This window comes from Phyllobates terribilis, unplaced genomic scaffold, assembly GCF_046119375.1.
Source record: "Phyllobates terribilis strain yellow unplaced genomic scaffold, ASM4611937v1 Scaffold_7__3_contigs__length_470593459, whole genome shotgun sequence".
Classification (NCBI taxonomy): Eukaryota; Metazoa; Chordata; class Amphibia; order Anura; family Dendrobatidae; genus Phyllobates; species Phyllobates terribilis.
This window is the reverse complement of record NW_027362767.1, coordinates 432115786-432137488: the sequence shown is the minus strand read 5'-3', so window position 1 is coordinate 432137488 and position 21703 is coordinate 432115786.

Sequence of the window (21703 nt, the reverse complement as noted above, 5' to 3'; positions counted from 1 at the left end):
AGCTGTTGATGACAGATACCACTCCCATGTTGTCGCAATGAAACCGAATTCTCCTGTTAGCAAAACACTCACCCCAAATAGTAACTGCAACAACAATGGGGAACAATTCCAAAAAAGCCAAATTCTTCGTAAGACCCTTCTCCTTCCACTCGCTCGGCCATACTCCAACACTCCACCGCCCTTTCCAGTAGGCCCCATAACCAGCACCTCCTGCAGCATCCGTAAATATCTCACAATCAAAGTTGCTTAAGAACTCCTGCTGGATTAATGACCTGCCGTTATAACTTTCCAAAACCAACTTCCAAACCTTTAAATCCTCCTTGTGTTCCCTATTTAGCCGAATAAAATGATGGGGGGCCCGCACTCCTACTGTCGCGCCTGACAACCTGCGACAAAATATTCTGCCCATTGGCATAATCCTGCATGCAAAATTCAGTCGCCCCAACAGCGATTGCAACTCCCTCAGGGTCACCTTGCGCAGCCTCCCAACTCTATCAACCTCCTGCTTGAGCAAAATCAATTTGTCCTCCGGTAACCGACACTCCATCCTTTCTGTATCAATTACAATGCCCAAAAAACTTATGGTTGTGCAAGGGCCTTCTGTCTTCTCTTCAGCCAATGGTACGCCAAAATGCTCTGCCACCCACACCATAGTACCTAATAAATTCCTACACAACAACGATTGCGGAGGGCCTATAAACAAGAAATCATCTAAATAATGAATGACTGACTTAACTGATGCCAGGTCCTTCACAACCCATTCCAAAAATGTACTAAACGTTTCAAACAAAGAACACGAAATTGCACAACCCATTGGCAAGCACCTATCCACATAATATGCCCCATTCCAAAAACAACCTAACAACGGGATACTATCCGGGTGAACTGGCAGCAACCGAAAAGCCGACTCGATATCCGTTTTTGCTAGTAACGATCCTGACCCATATCGCCGTACCCATTGCACCGCAGCATCAAATGAAGTATATTCAACGGAACACAATTCTTGTGCAATGCTATCGTTCACCGAGAGCCCCTTCGGGTACGACAAATGCTGAATCAAACGAAACTTATTCCGCTCTTTTTTGGGCACAACCCCCAGTGGTGAAATAATCACTTTGCTGCTAGGTAAGTCCTGAAACGGTCCCGCCATCCTACCCAATTCCACTTCCTTTGCCAATTTCACACTGACCACATCCGGATGAAGCGAGGCCGAGGTCAAATTTTTTACTGAAAAGGGGACCTCGTGCTCAGGAGGAGGTATTCTAAAACCTTCCAAAAAACCATCCGAAATAACCTTAGCTTTCAATTGATCTGGATACCTACTTAGAAAGGGGGCCATCACGTGCACCCTCACTGGAGTCACCCCTTTGACCGGTACCCACTGTCGCCTTTCCCTTACCCTTTTTAAAACATTTTGATGCTCCGTGTGAGCCTCCACTACAATGGGAGCACACATGTTTAAATTTACAGGAGCTCCCATATTTGCATTGGCCCTCGTTGAATTGCCAGCAAGTTCCAGCCTCTTTCTTAGTGCTTTGTGCCCCCTGACTGTTTCCCCCATGTCCTGTTGATTGGTTCCCACTACTGTTGCTCCCGTGAAAGGACTGCCCATACCTCACAGGGGCCATAACCTTCAGCCACAATCCAATGTCCTTTTGATCCCATCTAATCTCCGGGCGAACTGCCTTCCTCTGACGAAATTGCTCGTCATATCGTAACCATGCCTGACCCCCATAAGTCCTATGAGCCTCCCCAATAGCGTCCAAGTAGCAAAACAAACTCGAGCAATTATCAGGAGCCTTTTCCCCAATAACGCTAGCCATTATTGCAAAAGCTTGTAACCAGTTAACAAACGTCTGTGGAATCAACCTCCACCTGCGCTTTTCTTCCTCCTCTTTCTTACTGTCGTCCTTTTTTCCCTTATCCAGGTTAAACTTTTCCAACGGAAGAAGGGAAAAAATTTCCACATACTCATCCTGCCAAATTTTTTCCTTAACCTCTTTTTTTAAATGCGCCCCCAATGGCCCCTCAAAACACACATATACCTCCCCTTTTGCCCTATCATCCAGTTTTACAGTATCCCCTTTCTCCTTTTCCGTCTGCACACACACCGACACCCCAGACGGTGTCCCGGCTGCAAACCCCGCTGACCTGGCCGATGCGCTCCCCTCCTGTGCCAACACCGTTTGACTATGTACCCAAGCCCCCGCTGGTGACGACCCCACTTGATTATCTCCACCGCCTTCTAATCTGGCCAGAATGCGCGACATGTTAACCAACATATCCCTAATCCCGCATACATCTGACCCACTACCTCCCCCAACATGTTCCCCACTGGGGCCCGCTGACTGCCTATCCCCCACCCCGACTGCCAATGACCCCGTGGGCGACAAACCATACATAGATGCATACTCACCAAGCTGCACAGGTGCTGTGTCCCCGCCAGCCGTACGCCCCGAGTCCTGACGATTCCTTGCTTCGCCTCGATCTCCACCGAAGTCAGATCCGCTCGCCTCCATGCACTCAAGGCCCGCGCCCCTGGCCTCCACGTCACCAGGGGGGACCCGAGCCCGTGTTGACATCCCAGCCGCTCGTCCTCCACTCATCTTTGTTCCTGTCCTCGCCGCCGTCCATGTACCGCGTTGTTTAGCAGATCCAGACTCCCTAGCCCGATCCGTGACAGTCCGTGAGAAACTGCCAGGCAACCCCATGCTGCTGCCTGCCGCCTCATCCCTCTGCATGGTGTGACTTGGGCCAGGCAGGAGGTCCTGGAACTGCTGCTGCCTGCCCGTGTGCTTCTGCTGCATCCTTCCCCCGCTGGACTGTTTGGCAGGCACCCCGACAAGTACCTCGCCAGGTGTGCCTGCCGCGCGAGTATCCCCTTGGTTAGCCGCCTCAGCATTAGTGTTGGTCCTCCGCCTTTTGAAGCTCCCGCTCCGTGCATTGCCGCGGGATCTTGGAGCGGGGGGCGTGTCCGCGTGCCCGCCGCTCATTGGCTGCGCGTTATCGTCGTGAGTTTCCGGGGCCGGAAGTGACGTGGGCCGCACTTCCGGGGAAGCCCCGCCCCCCGGATGGCGCGTCATCAGCACGGGCCTTGCTTCCGGCGCGGCCTGCGCTCTGGTACTGCGGCGCGCCGCCGGAGCAGGCCGCACCACAACGGAGCGGGGCACCTCGTTCCCGGACCTCGACCCGACACCTGGAGAGCCAGCACGCCGGCTGGGCGGATTCCTGCCGCGGCGTGCACGTTGGCGGGGGGTTCCGCCATCATGAACATCCAACGCAGGGTCCCCTGAGGGGCTCCGCAGCCTGCGCCTGCTGCCCGTACCCACCATCTCCGGGGAGAGCCTCTCGGGAGGCCGCGTCCTCCTGGCGGTTCTTCCTGATCCAGACGTGGATCCTTCTTCACCAGCATTCCCCAGCAGACCGGACAGCTGGGCCTCGAGCCATCCTCCTCGCCTGGATCTAGCTACCTCCCTCAACCTAGTGACAAGGGACTCCACAGACTCCATGACCGCAGAGAAACGTCCCAAATAAAGGTAAGAGGTTTTTTTTTTGTTTTTTTTGTTGTGTTCCTCTATTACTTTTTCCTATGCTCTTCTCCTCTGGACTGTCCGTTTCCCGCACTTTTTCCCTCTTATACCTCTCTTCCCCCAGCTCCACCCCCGTCCCAATGCCCGCCTTTCCTGACCTCTACCCAATCCCAATTATTGGGATTCAAATTGCACCCTCCTGGCCCATCCCGGTCATGTGGGGCTTCCTGCTAGGTTGCCCTGCCTCCAGCCCCCTTCTAGAGGCTGCGTACGGCGTATACAGTGTGTGTGTGGTGCGTACGGCGTATACAGTGTGTGTGGTGTGTATAGTTTATACAGAGTGTGTGTGGTAGTGTGTACGGCGTATACAGAGTGTGTGTGTGTGTGGTGGTGCGTACGGCATATACAGTGTGTGTGGTGTGTATAGCGTATACAGAGTGTGTGTGGTAGTGTGTACGGCGTATATAGAGTGTGTGTGGTGGTGCGTACGGCGTATACAGTGCATGTGGTATGTACGGCGTATACAGTGTGTGTGCAGTGCTTACGGCGTATACAGTGTGTGTGTGGTGCGTACGGCGTATACAGGGTGTGTGGTGTGTATAGCGTATACAGAGTGTGTATGGTAGTGTGTACGGCGTATATAGAGTGTGTGTGGTGGTGCGTACGGCGTATACAGTGCATGTGGTATGTACGGCGTATACAGTGTGTGTGGTGGTGCATACAGCGTATACAGTGCATGTGGTATGTACGGCATATACAGTGTGTGTGCGGTGCGTACAGCGTATACAGTGTTTGTTTCGTACGGCGTATAGAGTGTGTGTGTGGTGCGTACGGCGTATACTGTGTGTGTGTGGTGTGTACGGCGCATACTGTGTGTGTGTGGTGTGTACGGCGTATACAGTGTGTGTGTGTGTGTGGTGCGTACGGCGTATACTGTGTGTGTGTGGTGCGTACGGCGCATACAGTGTGTGTGTGGTGCGTACGGCGTATACTGTGTGTGTGTGTGGTGTGTACGGCGCATACAGTGTGTGTGTGGTGTGTACGGCGTATACAGTGTGTGTGTGTGTGGTGCGTACGGCGTATACTGTGTGTGTGGTGTGTACGGCGCATACAGTGTGTGTGTGGTGTGTACGGCGCATACAGTGTGTGTGTGTGTGGTGCGTACGGCGTATACTGTGTGTGTGTGTGTGGTGTGTACGGCGCATACAGTGTGTGTGTGGTGTGTGCGGCGTATACAGTGTGTGGTGGTGTGTACGGCGTATACAGTGTGTGTGTGTGTGGTATGTACAGCGTATACAGTGTGTGGTGGTGTGTACGGCATATACATTGTGTGTGGTGGTGTGTACGGCGTATACAGTGTGTGTGTGGTATGTACAGCGTATACAGTGTGTGGTGGTGTGTATGGCGTACACAGTGTGTGTGTGTGGTGTGTACGGCGTATACAGTGTGGGTGTGGTGGGTACAGCGTATACAGAGTGTGTGTGGTGTGTACAGCGTATACAGAGTGTGTGTGGTGGTGCGAACGGCGTATACAGAGTGTGTGTGGTGGTGCGAACGGTTGTATACAGAGTGTGTGTGGGGGGTGGGTGCGTATGGCGTATACAGTGTGTGTGGTGCATATGCCATATACAGTGTGTGTGTGTGGTGTGTACGGCGTATACAGTGTGGGTGTGGTGCGTACAGCGTATACAGAGTGTGTGTGGTGTGTACAGCGTATACAGAGTGTGTGTGGTGGTGCGAACGGCGTATACAGAGTGTGTGTGGTGGTGCGAACGGCGTATACAGTGTGTGTGGGGGGGGTGCGTACGGCGTATACAGTGTGTGTGGTGTGTACGGCGTATACAGTGTGTGTGTGTGGTGTGTACAGCGTATACAGTGTGTGTGTGGTGTGTACAGCGTATACAGTGCGTGTGTGTGTGGTGTGTACGGCGTATACAGTGTGTGTGTGTTGTGTACAGCGTATACAGTGTGTGTGTGGTGTGTACAGTGTATACAGTGTGTGTGTGTGTGGTGCGTACGGTGTATACAGAGTGTGTGTGTGTGGTGTGTACGGCGTATACAGTGTGTGTGTGGTGTGTACAGTGTATACAGTGCGTGTGTGTGGTGCGTACGGTGTATACAGAGTGTGTGTGTGTGGTGTGTACGGTGTATACAGTGTGTGTGTGTTGTGCGTACGGAGTATACAGTGTGTGTGTGGTGCGTACGGCGTATACAGTGTGTGTGTGTGTGGTGTGTACGGCGTATATAGAGTGTGTGTGGTGGTGCGTACGGCGTATACAATGTATGTGGTATGTACGGCGTATACAGTGTGTGTGTGTGGTGTGTACGGCGTATACAGTGTGTGTGTGGTGTGTACGGCATATACAGTGTGTGTGTGGTGTGTACGGCGTATACAGTGTGTGTGTGGTGTGTACGGCATATACAGTGTGTGTGGTGGTGTGTACGGCGTATACAGTGTGTGTGTGTGGTGCGTACGGCGTATACAGTGTGTGTGTGGTGCGTATACAGTGTGTGTGTGGTGCGTACGGAGTATACAGTGTGTGTGTGTGTGTGGTGTGTACGGCGTATACAATGTATGTGGTATGTACGGCGTATACAGTGTGTGTGTGTGGTGTGAACGGTGTATACATAGTGTGTGTGTGTGGTGTGTACGGCGTATACAGTGTGTGTGTGGTGCGTACGGCGTATACAGTGTGTGTGTGTGGTGTGTACGGTGTATACAGAGTGTGTGTGTGGTGCGTACAGCGTATACAGTGTGTGTGTGGTGCGTACGCCGTATACAGTGTGTGTGGTGGAGTGTACAGTGTATACAGTGTGTGTGTGTGGTGTGTACGGCGTATACAGTGTGTGTGTGGTGCGTACGGCGTATACAGTGTGTGTGGTGGTGTGTACGGTGTATACAGAGTGTGTGTGTGGTGTGTACGGCGTATATAGTGTGTGTGTGGTGCGTACGCCATATACAGTGTGTGTGGTGGAGTGTACGCCGTATACAGTGTGTGTGTGTGTGGTGTGTATGGCGTATACAGTGTGTGTGGTGGTGTGTACGGCGTATACAGTGTGTGTGGTGCGTACGCCGTATACAGTGTGTGTGTGTGGTGTGTACGGCGTATACAGTGTGTGTGTGGTGCGTACGGCGTATACAGTGTGTGTGTGTGGTGTATACGGTGTATACAAAGTGTGTGTGTGGTGTGTACGGCGTATACAGTGTGTGTGGTGCGTACGCCGTATACAGTGTGTGTGTGGTGTGTACGGCGTATACAGTGTGTGTGTGGTGTGTACGGCGTATACAGTGTGTGTGGTGGTGCGTACACCGTATACAGTGTGTGTGTGTGGTGTGTATGGCGTATACAGTGTGTGTGGTGGTGCGTACGCCGTATACAGTGTGTGTGTGGTGAGTACGGCGTATACAGTGTGTGTGTGGTGCGTACGCCGTATACAGTGTGTGTGGTGGTGTGTACGGCGTATACAGTGTGTGTGTGGTGCGTACGCCGTATACAGTGTGTGTGTGGTGTATACGGCGTATACAGTGTGTGTGTGTTGCGTACGCTGTATACAGTGTGTGTGTGGTGTGTACGGCGTATACAGTGTGTGTGTGTTGCGTACGCCGTAAACAGTGTGTGTGTGTTGCGTACGCCATATAGAGTGTGTGTGTGTTGCGTACGCCGTATACAGTGTGTGTGTGGTGCGTACGCCGTATACAGTGTGTGTGTGTTGCGTACGCCGTATACAGTGTGTGTGTGGTGTGTACAGCGTATACAGTGCGTGTGTGTGTGGTGTGTACGGCGTATACAGTGTGTGTGTGTTGTGTACAGCGTATACAGTGTGTGTGTGGTGTGTACAGTGTATACAGTGTGTGTGTGTATGGTGTGTACAGTGTATTCAGTGTGTGTGTGTGTGGTGCGTACGGTGTATACAGAGTGTGTGTGTGTGTGGTGTGTACGGTGTATATGACGCGCCCCTGGGCCTGTGTCGCGCTGCGTTGCGCACGCGGGAGCTTACCCGGAGCCGGATCTCTTGAGGGTTGTAGTCTCGTGGCGGTGATCCGGTCCGTGCCCAGGGAGTCAGACTAAGTGGCGCTGTATTAGCGGTAGATGTTGGACGACTACGCCACCCGTTGAGTACAGCTAAGGAGCTGCTGCTGCAGGGCAGACCGCTGAGGCCGGTGGTAGGATTGTGCAGCGTGATAGTATAACCCCCAACGGGAGGGGTATGGCCTCAGGGCAGCCGACGTGGATGATGGGGGTAGCAGGAACCACTCGGAGACGGTACGGTGTAGTTCAGGGTCTTTACTGGTGACAACGATAGACCCTCCCGGAGTACTGGCTAGCGATTGGGGCCTGGTCAGTCCTTGAGCAGATGGGATCTCCCCTGGCCAGGCGGAGTTGTAGGCCTCCCAAACTAACGATACTCTTCTGGCTACCTTGCTAGAAGCGGGTATAAGTAGCCCACGTCCCTGAGTGTACCGTGTGGTGCTCACCCGTATGGCCGGTGACTCGGGGCCTTCTAGTAGCTTCCGCTCCACGACGGCGGTGCTGGTCCCACGCGTGTGACCGTGCCTTCGGGTTTCTTGGCCAGAGGACCTGAAATCCCCTGCCGGGCGGTTTCTGCTGCTGGGTAAAGATTAGTCCCCACAGCCTCGGACTCCGGGTCCGGTAAGAAATCTTCTCAGTCAGGGCGAGCTGTGCAGCTGCCAGCCCCTGACTCCTTGTAGCACTGCTCCCACAGAACTCCTGTTGTTTCTTCCCATAGCTGCTTCTCTTCTCTGTCTCTACTTCTGGCATGGCCCAGGAGCTGGGCCCAGCCGGAGCCACAGCTCCCTGTCAGCCCTCCTGGCTGAACTCTCCCTCTGAACTCTCTAACCCTGCCTCAGCCCTAGGTTTATATAGGGGAAGTTCTTCCCCTCCCAGGACTGGGCAGGAGGTGTGGCATGCACAGGATCCCTGACCAAGAGACCTCCCACCTGCTCTCAGACATAACATTGCCGTTACTGTGGAAACCAGACCCCTGGGGTGCCACATTCCCCCCTAGTGAAATTTAGTACTCCGGGACTAAACACATTTTTAGAAAAACATAACAAGGTATAAACAATAATAATACAATAAGAAAAACACATAAAGATGGTTACGGCGTGTCCGCAACCGGGTGCAGTTTTGAAGAAAAGCAAGGTGTCCATTTCACCAAAACAGGGAGACGTAACCAGGTAGGGGTCTGTCCTGCCCCGAGTCCTTAACAGTCTTTAGTCCATTCCTGGGTTACGCTCCAACCATGTACAAAGGATTCCCGGTAAATCCACCAAAGACTCCCATAAATTACTAGAAACACATAATTATTTACAGGATATGGCCGCTCTCAGTCCTCGGCCAGTGGGGATAAGGAATGGCTGCTCACAGTCCTCAGCCTGGTTTAAGATAGGGGCACATGGGGAACAATTCACTAGTCCCAACGGGGACCATATTTTAATTAGCAGCAGTCCTTGTACCCTTACGGGTAACTATTTACAGCTCTTTATTCACGCTACTTCCCTTCAGTAGCTATGTCCTCTTTGTGCTCCCTCCTGAGGGTAGTCCTCAGACCCGTCCGGGTCCTCTTGGCTTTCCTCGTATTGGTAGTACTGCAGCTCCTCCTCGGTTAGCTGGGTTAGTATCCCTGCAACAGTCCTTCCCCCAGGTGGCCAGGACTTTACCTCCCTTTGGGCTGCCCCGGTTAATTGGGCCACCAGGATGCTCACTTTTTGCTCTTCTGTGAGGGGATACACCTGGAAGAGGCTATCCAGCTTTTCTCTAAAGTCATGCAGGGTATGTGACTCCCCTGAGTACTGGGGTAGCCAGGCCGCTCCCGGGATATAGGGCATGGTGAAAGGCATGACTGCAGCAGCGGTGGCGCTGGCGGGGGTTGAGGCAGTGAAGCTCTCCTCCGTATCCGACATCTTCCTCCCCCCTAGTGGACCGTGGCCTACCTTGCGATGATCCTCTTCCGTAGGCCGCGGCTCCGCAGTGGATCGTCAGGGTTGAGGACCTTCCGTCGCGCTCCTGTGACGTCGGCGTCTGCTGGGCTCCTTCCAGGACCTTACGCAACGTCCGGACGTGAGGCGGGGCTTCAGTTCTCGCGCGCTTTCGGAGTCCACGCCCCTCTTCTTCCCGCGCGGCGTCTTCAAGATGGCGTCCAACGGCGGGAAAACTCCACGGATGGCGGGAAGAAGGCAGAAGATGGCGCCGGATGGCGGGAAAACTTCGCGGATGGCGGGAAGAAGACAGAAGATGGCGCCGGATGGCGGGAATCTTCACCACTGGTAAGTTTGAACAGTCTTTTTCAGGCACGCAGTACCCGGTGGTTGGGGGCACGAAATCCTGCCGACTACACCAAAAGTTGACGCGCCCCGCTGCGTTGCGCACGCGGGAGCTTACCCGGAGCCGGATCTCTTGAGGGTTGTAGTCTCGTGGCGGTGATCCGGTCCGTGCCCAGGGAGTCAGACTAAGTGGCGCTGTATTAGCGGTAGATGTTGGACGACTACGCCACCCGTTGAGTACAGCTAAGGAGCTGCTGCTGCAGGGCAGACCGCTGAGGCCAATGGTAGGATTGTGCAGCGTGATAGTATAACCCCCAACGGGAGGGGTATGGCCTCAGGGCAGCAGACGTGGATGATGGGGGTAGCAGGAACCACTCGGAGATGGTACGGTGTAGTTCAGGGTCTTTAATGGTGACAACGATAGACCCTCCCGGAGTACTGGCTAGCGATTGGGGCCTGGTCAGTCCTTGAGCAGATGGGATCTCCCCTGGCCAGGCGGAGTTGTAGGCCTCCCAAACTAACGATACTCTTCTGGCTACCTTGCTAGAAGCGGGTATAAGTAGCCCACGTCCCTGAGTGTACCGTGTGGTGCTCACCCGTATGGCCGGTGACTCGGGGCCTTCTAGTAGCTTCCGCTCCACGACGGCGGTGCTGGTCCCACGCGTGTGACCGTGCCTTCGGGTTTCTTGGCCAGAGGACCTGAAATCCCCTGCCGGGCGGTTTCTGCTGCTGGGTAAAGATTAGTCCCCACAGCCTCGGACTCCGGGTCCGGTAAGAAATCTTCTCAGTCAGGGCGAGCTGTGCAGCTGCCAGCCCCTGACTCCTTGTAGCACTGCTCCCACAGAGCTCCTGTTGTTTCTTCCCATAGCTGCTTCTCTTCTCTGTCTCTACTTCTGGCATGGCCCAGGAGCTGGGCCCAGCCGGAGCCACAGCTCCCTGTCAGCCCTCCTGGCTGAACTCTCCCTCTGAACTCTCTAACCCTGCCTCAGCCCTAGGTTTATATAGGGGAAGTTCTTCCCCTCCCAGGACTGGGCAGGAGGTGTGGCATGCACAGGATCCCTGACCAAGAGACCTCCCACCTGCTCTCAGACATAACATTGCCGTTACTGTGGAAACCAGACCCCTGGGGTGCCACATATATGTAGCACCCTGAGGGCTCGGCTGCTACAGGGGTATTGCACCTCACTCCAGAGGTGTGGTATTCCACTCCCGGGTAAGGATGGAGTGTGGGACTGAGCTCAGTAGGCTGCATGCACTACATACATCCCATTTCCGGGGGACAGAACTACGGTACTCCCACCAAGTAAATGTGCAGGTACGACAGCGTCTGTCCCTGGCTGGAGTGGGAGGGGGGTGGAACATCCCAGTAGTGTAGGGGCAGATAGGGGGAGTACTCTGGGTAAAGCTAGGAGCTCATTGGGTGCTAGTCACCTGGGCTCACACATAGAGGGAGTATATATGGTGGGCACCATCTTAGAATAGGGTCTTTGGTCGAGTTCAGTCTGAGGAGGAGCAGAGCAGAGGAGCTCAGCCAGGAGGGCTGACAGGGAGCTGTGGCTCCGGCAGGGCCCAGCTCCAGGGCCAAGCCTGCAGTGAAGAGAGAGGAGGAAGAAAGGCCCAGAGAAGCAGAGACAGAGGGAACCCTAAGATCCCAGAATTAAGCCAAAAGGGTGAAGGGTTGGCAGAAAAGGGCACCGGATCCCAAGCTGGCAGAGGCAGAAGTAACCCTTAACCAGGAACCGGAGGTCGTGGTCAAGTTTTGCCACGACCCTCACCATATCCACCAGGAAGGCACACCACGAGTAGGGCCAGGGAAGCCAGAGAAGGTTCAACCACTAAGAGGCCCGAGGGAGCCGGACAAAGGTGGATCCCTGGTGGGGACGGCCAGGAGAAAGAGAGTGAGAGGGAAGCTCAGGACCACGCTCCGGAACTGCCTGGGGGTTAGCCGAGTCCCGCACCTGGTGGACGCAGCATGGCTCGGGTGGTCACTCAAGGCCAGAGTGACTAAAGCAACATCAGTGAGTAAAAACCCTGAAACTGCATCTCACGTCTCTGCCTCTCCTTCCTGCATCATCACAACCCCCATCATCTACACCTGCTGCCCTGAGGCCATACCCCTCCCGTTGGGGGTTATACCACCACGCTGCACATCCTTATACACCTGGCCTCAGTGGACTGTTCTGCAGCGGCGGCTTCAAAGCCGCACTCAACGGGTGGCGTAGTCGATCAAGTTAACATCTACTGCCATAGACTGCCACTTAGTTTGACTCCCTGGGCACGGACCGGGTCACGGCCACAAGGACTACTACCCCCCATCTGATCCGGCTCCGGGTAAGCCCCCGTGCGCGCGATGCCGCACGACACAGAAGGTCCAGGGGCGCGTCAACTTTGGCGTAGTCGGCAGGATTTCGTGCCCGCAACCACCGGGTACTGCGTGCCTGAAGAAAAGTTTATATGTACCGTAAAAAGAAGTCTCCCGCCAATTCCGGAGGGTCCCCGCCATCGGACGCCATCACGGGTCGTTTCCCGCCGGTTGCCCGCCATCTGCAGCTTTTTCCCGCCATCCACCGAGTTTCCCGCCACTGGGAGGCGATTCCCGCCATCTTGGACAGTTTCCCGCCCTGGCAGAGCGGACGCCATTATGGGCGTGCCAGAGGGTGGCAAGAGGCCACCTCCCATCGTGGGCCTGGTCCCAGAAGAGCGCCAAAAGCAAAGACCGCCCCCACCAGCAGAGACTGCAATGGGTGAGATGTCCGTCAGCGTGGGGGGTCTGCCCCTGGAACTGACAATCACCAAGTTGCCCCAAGACCGCCCTCAAAGTAGGCGGATCAAGAACAAAAGAGCGAAGATGGGTGCAGCCTGGAGGAGTCTGGAGAAGCCGTACCCGGAGATGGAGGGAGAGTCAGGCAGCACCGACCCTGTGGTCAGGAGCCTGTTGCAAGCCACCACCCCACAAGACCTGGTGGAGATCCTGGCACAGCTCCCCCGAGACCGGGAGCGTGCACAGACCGCGCTGGAGGGCCTCGCACGGAGGATGGCCCAGGTGCAGCAAGAAACGCTGACGGAGTGGAGCAGGGAGATGGCCCAGCAGGCTGGAACCTGCCAGCGGAGCACACCATCGGCGACGAGGAGCACGCCTGCCCCTGAAGAGGATGCAGAAGGGACGGAGGCCGGAGACGACCCCGCAGAGGGAGCTGAAGAGACGGAGGCAAGTAAAGGGGACGTTACTACCCCAAGCCCGGCCACCGTAAACCTACCCCCGCTCCCCGTCGCAGAGCCCGAAGTCCCCCTGATCGATCCCGTCGCTGCACCGCCACCGCTCCAGACTAGGCCTCAAGCAGGAGCCGCGACCACGCCCCCTGTGACGTCACGCGCCTCGACCCCGAGCGTGGCCAAGCAGGAGACGCCACCGGCCTGGTCGCAAGGTCAAGTACCTCCGGGCGCCGCCGTCTTCACGGTGCCCTTTACTTTCAGGGTGCCCCAAGCCTGGTCGCAAGGCCTGGTGAACCCGGGCGCCGCTGCCACCACCGCGTCCTCGACCTCAACAGTGCCGCACCTGGGTGAGGATTTGTTCGCCCAGCACACTTGCCCAGGTGGGCAGCCCTTTGAGTGGCCACCGGAGTACTACCATCCCCGACTCCGGAAGGAGAGGCCCCTGGATGAGCCCCTGATCCCGGCTCCGGCGCCCGCCAAGATCACCCCACTCTCGCTGGAGGAAGTGCAGTTTGCGTGGGACCCCACTGGAGGAGACCTCATCGGGTTCACTCAAGAGACCCGGGCGGCTGCAGCTGAGCGTGCGGAGTGCTGCCGTCAGCAGCTGGAGGTCTTTCAGAGGGAACGGTGAGAGAGGCGGGTCCGCGAGGAGCGGCTGCAAGTGCAAAGTGCAGAACAGAAGAGCCGGACCCGACGGAACCCCCGTGCAGCCCACGGTCCCCGTGCCACCGGGACTGTAATTAAATTCCAACTGCAGCACGGTTGGGGCTTCATCCGGGATCACCGTACCCCCGGCGACGTCTTCGTGACCCGCAGGGATGTTGAGTCCCACCTGCCAGAGGGACACAGAGGTCGTGACCTATACCTGGGTGACGAGGTCACTTTTACCCGGCACCAATGTGCTAAAGGACCCTACGCCCTTCATGTGCACCGGCTGACGGAGGAAGAGCTGAGGTGTGAGGAGGAACAAGAGGATCCGGACGGATCTGAAGAATACCCGCAAGAAGGAGCAGGAGGACACCGTTACTGAAGTACGGTAAAGAGTACTGTAAATAGTTACCCGTGAGGGTACAAGAACTGTTACAAGAACTGTTACCTGTTAAAGTATAGTCCCCGTTGGGACCAGCAGACTGTTACCCGTGTGTCCCTATCCCTAAACAGGCTGAGGACTGTGAGCAGCCATCCCTTTTCCCCACTGGCCGAGGACTGAGAGCGGCCACACCCCTTGTAAATAGTTGCGCTTCCTAAGGCGCCCCCTACTGGTTTTATAGAAGAACTGTTTTTCTTCAAGTGACTGTTGCACTTTTTACCTGGTCACAAGTGCACAGTGGCCAGAAGCTCAAGAATATTTATCTGAAAGAGTTTTATATGAAGAAGTTTTTATTGCTAGAGTCTGATAATGTTTATAATGTTTAATATGTTCTTGTATGTTTTGAAAAAATTTTGTATGTTTTTAGTATGTTTATTCTTTTACAGCCCGAGGACGTGCTGTGATTTACCAGGGGGGAATGTAGCACCCTGAGGGCTCGGCTGCTACGGGGGTATTGCACCTCACTCCAGAGGTGTGGTATTCCACTCCCGGGTAAGGATGGAGTGTGGGACTGAGCTCAGTAGGCTGCATGCACTACATACATCCCATTTCCGGGGGACAGAACTACGGTACTCCCACCAAGTAAATGTGCAGGTACGACAGCGTCTGTCCCTGGCTGGAGTGGGAGGGGGGTGGAACATCCCAGTAGTGTAGGGGCAGATAGGGGGAGTACTCTGGGTAAAGCTAGGAGCTCATTGGGTGCTAGTCACCTGGGCTCACACATAGAGGGAGTATATATGGTGGGCACCATCTTAGAATAGGGTCTTTGGTCGAGTTCAGTCTGAGGAGGAGCAGAGCAGAGGAGCTCAGCCAGGAGGGCTGACAGGGAGCTGTGGCTCCGGCAGGGCCCAGCTCCAGGGCCAAGCCTGCAGTGAAGAGAGAGGAGGAAGAAAGGCCCAGAGAAGCAGAGACAGAGGGAACCCTAAGATCCCAGAATTAAGCCAAAAGGGTGAAGGGTTGGCAGAAAAGGGCACCGAATCCCAAGCTGGCATAGGCAGAAGTAACCCTTAACCAGGAACCGGAGGTCGTGGTCAAGTTTTGCCACGACCCTCACCATATCCACCAGGAAGGCACACCACGAGTAGGGCCAGGGAAGCCAGAGAAGGTTCAACCACTAAGAGGCCCGAGGGAGCCGGACAAAGGTGGATCCCTGGTGGGGACGGCCAGGAGAAAGAGAGTGAGAGGGAAGCTCAGGACCACGCTCCGGAACTGCCTGGGGGTTAGCCGAGTCCCGCACCTGGTGGACGCAGCACGGATCGGGTGGTCACTCAAGGCCAGAGTGACTAAAGCAACATCAGTGAGTAAAAACCCTGAAACTGCATCTCACGTCTCTGCCTCTCCTTCCTGCATCATCACAACCCCCATCATCTACACCTGCTGCCCTGAGGCCATACCCCTCCCATTGGGGGTTATACCACCACGCTGCACATCCTTATACACCTGGCCTCAGTGGACTGTTCTGCAGCGGCGGCTTCAAAGCCGCACTCAACGGGTGGCGTAGTCGATCAAGTTAACATCTACTGCCATAGACTGCCACTTAGTTTGACTCCCTGGGCACGGACCGGGTCACGGCCACAAGGACTACTACCCCCCATCTGATCCGGCTCCGGGTAAGCCCCCGTGCGCGCGATGCCGCACGACACAGAAGGCCCAGGGGCGCGTCATATACAGTGTGTGTGTGTTGTGCGTACGGAGTATACAGTGTGTGTGTGGTGCGTACGGCGTATACAGTGTGTGTGTGTGTGGTGTGTACGGCGTATATAGAGTGTGTGTGGTGGTGCGTACGGCGTATACAATGTATGTGGTATGTACGGCGTATACAGTGTGTGTGTGTGGTGTGTATGGCGTATACAGTGTGTGTGGTGGTGTGTACGGCGTATACAGTGTGTGTGTGGTGTGTACGGCGTTTACAGTGTGTGTGGTGGTGTGTACGGCGTATACAGTGTGTGTGTGTGGTGCGTACGGCGTATACAGTGTGTGTGTGGTGCGTACGGCGTATACAGTGTGTGTGTGGTGCGAACGGAGTATACAGTGTGTGTGTGTGTGTGGTGTGTACGGCGTATACAATGTATGTGGTATGTACGGCGTATACAGTGTGTGTGTGTGGTGTGAACGGCGTATACAGAGTGTGTGTGTGGTGTGTACGGCGTATACAGTGTGTGTGTGGTGCGTACGGCGTATACAGTGTGTGTGTGTGGTGTGTACGGTGTATACAGAGTGTGTGTGTGGTGTGTACGGCGTATACAGTGTGTGTGTGGTGCGTACGCCGTATACAGTGTGTGTGGTGGAGTGTACGCCGTATACAGTGTGTGTGTGCGTGGTGTGTACGGCGTATACAGTGTGTGTGGTGCGTACGCCGTATACAGTGTGTGTGTGTGGTGTGTACGGCGTATACAGTGTGTGTGTGGTGCGTACGGCGTATACAGTGTGTGTGTGTGGTGTATACGGTGTATACAAAGTGTGTGTGTGGTGTGTACGGCGTATACAGTGTGTGTGGTGCGTACGCCGTATACAGTGTGTGTGTGGTGTGTACGGCGTATACAGTGTGTGTGTGGTGTGTACGGCGTATACAGTGTGTGTGGTGGTGCGTACACCGTATACAGTGTGTGTGTGTGGTGTGTATGGCGTATACAGTGTGTGCGGTGGTGCGTACGCCGTATACAGTGTGTGTGTGGTGAGTACGGCGTATACAGTGTTTGTGTGGTGCGTACGCCGTATACAGTGTGTGTGGTGGTGTGTACGGCGTATACAGTGTGTGTGTGGTGCGTACGCCGTATACAGTGTGTGTGTGGTGTGTACGGCGTATACAGTGTGTGTGTGTTGCGTACGCTGTATACAGTGTGTGTGTGGTGTGTACGGCGTATACAGTGTGTGTGTGTTGCATACGCCGTAAACAGTGTGTGTGTGTTGCGTACGCCGTATACAGTGTGTGTGTGTGGTGCGTACGCCGTATACAGTGTGTGTGTGTTGCGTACGCCGTATACAGTATATGTGGTATGTACGGCGTATTCAGTGTGTGTGTGGTGCATACGCCGTATACTGTGTGTGTTGCGTACACCGTATACAGTGTGTGTGTTGCGTACACCGTATACAGTGTGTGTGTGGTGCGTACGGCGTATACAGTGTGTGTGTGGTGTGTACGGCGTATACAGTGTGTGTGTGGTGCGTACGCCGTATACAGTGTGTTTGTGTGTGGTGCGTACGTCGTATACTGTGTGTGGTGTGTACGGCGTATACAGTGTGTGTGTGTTGCGTACGCCGTATACAGTATGTGTGTGGTGCGTACGGCGTATACAGTGTGTGTGGTGGTGCGTACGCCGTATACAGTGTGTTTGTGTGTGGTGCGTACGCCGTATACTGTGTGTGGTGTGTACGCTGTATACAGTGTGTGTGTGGTGCGTACGCCGTATACAGTGTGTGTGTGTGTGGTGCGTACGCCGTATACTGTGTGTGGTGTGTACGCTGTATACAGTGTGTGTGTGGTGTGTACGGCGTATACAGTGTGTGTGTGGTGTGTACGGCGTATACAGTGTGTGTGTGGTGTGTACGGTGTATACAGTGTGTGTGTGGTGTGTACGGTGTATACAGTGTGTGTGTGGTGTGTACGCCGTATACAGTGTATGTGTGTGTGGTGCGTACGCCGTATACAGTGTGTGTGTGGTGTGTACGCTGTATACAGTGTGTGTGTGGTGCGTACGCCGTATACAGTGTGTTTGTGTGTGGTGCGTACGCTGTATACTGTGTGTGGTGTGTACGCTGTATACAGTGTGTGTGTGTGGTGTGTACGCTGTATACAGTGTGTGTGTGGTGCGTACGCCGTATACAGTGTGTTTGTGTGTGGTGCGTACGCTGTATACTGTGTGTGGTGTGTACGCTGTATACAGTGTGTGTGTGTGGTGTGTACGCTGTATACAGTGTGTGTGTGGTGTGTACGGCGTATACAGTGTGTGTGTGGTGCGTACGCCGTATACAGTGTGTGTGGTGTGTACGCCGTATACAGTGTGTGTGTGGTGTGTACGGCGTATACAGTGTGTGTGTGGTGTGTACGGCGTATACAGTGTGTGTGTGTGGTGTGTACGGCGTATACAGTGTGTGTGTGGTGTGTACGGCGTATACAGTGTGTGTGTGGTGTGTACGGCGTATACAGTGTGTGTGTGGTGTGTTTACGGCGTATACAGTGTGTGTGTGGTGTGTACGGCGTATACAGTGTGTGTGTGTTGCGTACGCCGTATACAGTGTGTGTGTGTTGCGTACGCCGTATACTGTCTGTGTGTAAATTAACCTTAAAGAGTAAATGAACTTTTGGGAGTTTTTTTAATGTGGTTTAGGGTCATTAATTCTGAGCAGATTTGTGGGGACCCCAATCCTTTGCTCCTTTGCTTAAAAGACCCCCTAGAAGAGCGCAGCTCAGTAGATAGGAGAGTGCACTGGGCAGAGCGAATGCCGCAGACAGTCATAGTCATGTCTCCTCTCCTCTTCTCTTCTAAGAGATCTTTTGAGTGATCGGGGTCTCAGATTCCCACTAATCTGCTCAAAATTATTGCCCCTAAATCATGTAATATATATCCCAAAATGTAAGTTACTCTTTAAACGTTTAATAGTTCCACTGCTTCCATCTAATCAGTACTTTGGTTCCTATATGGTCCACAGTCTGATGATGACTGGTAACAACTCCCAGTATCTCCTTACCATTGCTAAGGACATACTGGGAGTTGTAGTTAAGTCCTCCATTCTCTGGAATTCCTATTGTTAGCAATGCCCTTCCTCCACCAATTGCAAATACAAAGGATCCATCTGTAGCACCCCGAGGGCTCGGCTGCTACAGGGGTATTGCACCTCAAACCAGAGGTGTGGTATTCCACTCCCGGGTAAGGATGGAGTGTGGGACTGAGCTCAGCTACCTGCATGCACTACACTCACCCCATTTCCGGGGGACAGAACAACGGTACTCCCACCAAATAGATGTGCAGGTACGATAGCGTCTGTCCCTGGCTGGAGTGGGGGGGGGGAGGAACATCCCAGTAGTGTAGGGGCAGATAGGGGAGGGACTCTGGGCATAGAAGTAGGAGCCCATTGGGTGCTAGTCACTTGGGCTCACACATAGAGGGAGTATATAAGGTGGGCACCATCTTAGGACAGGGAGAGTCCAGGTCTGCTCAGAGAGGAGCTCAGCCAGAGAGGGCTGACAGGGAGCTGTGGCTCCGGCTGGGCCCAGCTCCAGGGCCAGGCCTGTAGTGGAGAGGAGGAGGAAGAAAGGCCCAGAGACGCAGGACAAGAGGGAACCCTGAGATCCCACAAGTTAACGGGTGAAGGGTTGGCAGAAAAGGGTACCGGATCCCAAACTGGCAGAGGCAAGATATCCTTAACCAGGAACCGGAGGTCGTGGTCAAGCTTTGGCACGACCCTCACCAAACCCACCAGGAAGGCACACCACGAATAGGGTCAGGAAAGCCAGAGAAGGTTTTACCACCAAGAGGCCCGAGGGAGCCGGACAAAGGTGGGTCCCTGGTGGGAACGGCCAGTAGGAAGGAAGAGAGGGGAGCTCAGGACCACGCTCTGGAGCTGCCTGGGAGTTGGCCGAGTCCCACACCTGGTGGACGCAGCACGACTCGGGTGGTCACTCAAGGCCGGAGTGACTGGGGCAACACCTGTGAGTAAAAACCCTGAATCTGCATCACATGTCTCTGAACTTTCTTGCTGCACCATCGCTACCACCATCATCTACACTTGCTGCCCTGAGGCCGTACCCCTCCCGTTGGGGGTTATACCATCTACGCTGCACAACCATATCACCGGCCTCAGCGGACTGTCCTGCAGCAGCAGCCCTAAAGCTGCATTCAACGGGTGGCGTAGTCGTCCTACATCTACTGCTAATATACTGCCACTCAGCTTGACTCCCTGGGCACGGACCGGGTCACCGCCACGAGACTACTACTCCTATCAGATCCGGCTCCGGGTAAGCTCCCCCGTGCGCACGATGCCGCGCGACGCAGCAGGCCCAGGGGCGCGTCAACTTTGGCGTAGTCGGCAGGATAACGTGCCCGAAACCGCCGGGTACTGCGTGCCTGAAGAAAAGTTTATATGTACCGTAAGAAGGAGTCTCCCGCCAATTCCAGAGGGTCCCCGTCATCGGACGCCATCTCGGGTCGTTTCCCGCCGCTTGCCCGCCATCTGCAGCCTTTTCCCACCATCCGCAGAGTTTCCCGCCATTGGGAGACGATTCCCGCCATCTGAGGCGATTTCCCGCCCTGGCAGAGCGGACGCCATTATGGGCGTGCCAGAGGGTGGCAAGAGACGACCTCCCATCGTGGGCCTGGTCCCAGAAGAGCGCCAAAAACAAAGACCGCCCCCACCAGCAGAGACTGCAATGATAGAAATGTCCATCAGCGTGGGGGGACTGCCCCTGGGACTCACAATCACCAAGTTGCCCCGGGACCACCCTCAGTATGGGCGGATCCAGAACAAAAGAGGGAGGATGGGTGCAGCCTGGAGGGGTCTGGAAAGATCGCACCCGGAGATGGAGGGAGAGTCAGGCAGCACCGACCCTCTGGTCAGGAGCCTGTTGCAGGCCGCCACCCCAGAAGGCCTGGTGGAGATCCTGGCACAGCTCCCCAAAGATCGGGAGCATGCACAGACCGCGCTGGAGGGCTTGGCTCGGAAGATGGCCCGAGTGCAGCAAGAAGTGCTGGCCGAGTGGAGCAGAGAAATGGCCCTGCAGGCTGGAACCTGCCAGCAAAGGACGCCACCCGGGACGAGGAGTCTGTCTGCCTCTGAGGATGGTGCAGGAGGGACGAAGGCCGGAGACGACGCCGTGGAAGGAGCTGAAGAGATGGAAGCAGGTAAAGGGGACGTCACCACCCCAGGCCTAGTAGCCGTGAGCCTGCCCCAGCTCCCCGTCGCAGAGCCCAAAATCCCCCTTACCGTGCCCGTTGCTGCACCGCCACCGCTCCAAACTAGGCCTCAAGCGGCAGGAGCCGCGGCCACGCCCCTTGTGACGTCACGCGCCTTAATCCAGAGCGCAGCCAAGCAGGAAACGCCACCGGCCTGGTCGCAAGGCCGAGTACCCCCGGGCGCCGCCGTATCCACAGTGCCCTTCACCTTCAGAGTGCCACCGGCCTGGTCGCAAGGCCTGGTGAATCCGGGCGCCGCTATCACCACCGCGCCCTCGACCTCCACAGTGCTGCCCTTAGGTGAAGACCTGTTCGCACAGCATACTTGCCCGGATGGGCAGCCCTTTGAATGGCCACCGGAGTACCTCAGTCCCCGACTCCGGAAGGAAAGGCCCCTGTGTGAGCCCCTGATCCCGGCTCCGGCGCCCGCCAAGATCACCCCACTCCCGTTGGAGGAGGCGCAGTTCGCATGGGACCCCACCGGTGTAAACTTCATGGGGTTCACCCAAGAGACCCAGGCGGCCGCAGCCCAGCGTGCGGAGTGCTGCCGACAACAACTAGAGGTCTTCAACAAAGAACGGCGAGAGAGGCGGATCCACGAGGAGCGGCTGCAGGTCCAAAGTGCGGAGCAGAAAAGCCGGACCCGGCGAAACCCCCGTGCAGCCCACGGTCCCCGCGCCACCGGGACTGTAAT